Source organism: Gavialis gangeticus, unplaced genomic scaffold (assembly GCF_001723915.1).
Source record: "Gavialis gangeticus isolate Ggan-Ray unplaced genomic scaffold, GavGan_comp1, whole genome shotgun sequence".
NCBI lineage: Eukaryota > Metazoa > Chordata > Crocodylia > Gavialidae > Gavialis > Gavialis gangeticus.
Genome location: NW_017728992.1, coordinates 150913868 through 150914787, shown reverse-complemented (window position 1 = coordinate 150914787; position 920 = coordinate 150913868).

The window sequence follows — 920 nt, the reverse complement described above, 5'->3', positions numbered from 1 at the left end:
CCGCGAATGGGGAAATCCGCAAATACTGTACTGCGTCATCTGCATTGAAAACTTGTTCAGGCTTGTAATCCTTTTCCTCGATTTTAAGAAGCTGCAGGGGATAATCCTGCACTGCTTCATGGTCTGCTGACACCGATTCCCCCATCAACCTCACATTATGTAGGCTGTGCCTCTTTTTAAATTTCTCAAACCACCCCTTACTTGCAGAGCGCAGTAACAAAGTGTCATCACGCTGCGCGGGGAGAGAGCATGGCACACAGTGAATATTCAAAACCACGAATTGCAAATCCGCAAATAACAAGGGTTTTCTGTATTTTGTATAATAGTTCTGTGGAACTCTCTGCCATAGGCAGTGGGTAATATCAAGAATTTAATAAGACTCAGAAAGGTTTTGGACCTTTATATGGATATCAAAAGCTGCCATATTAAATGTCACACTTCTGGGTTTAAACCAGTCTCTACCTATGTGAGATCAGATTATAGTGTAATTCTGGGGACAGCACATTGGCCTTCACCAGAACGCTTACACATTCCTATGAACCATCTGGCACTAGCACCTGTCAATATCCTGTCAATATCCTCGAGTAAAAGGATACTGTTTTTACCCTGCATGGCTATTCATCTATTCCTCTTCTGAGTAAAATGATTGAAAACATGTGTCTTTCTTTAGGTTCATAAATGTATCTCCCTTTGCATTCTTACAGTACCAGACACTCTATAAGTACTGAAATAATTGAAAAAAAGAGCCGGTGGCCAGACGACGGGGCTCTACGCTTTGGGCTGCTGTGCTGGGCAGGGGTCGTGTTTCTCGGACCACCTTCCTGTCCGCCTGGGTCACTGCTCAACCGGGGGGCGGGGCACCCCGGAGCTCAGCTGCCTCGGGCAGCCAGCAGCTGTAGCCCCCCGCGGCCCCTGCGACC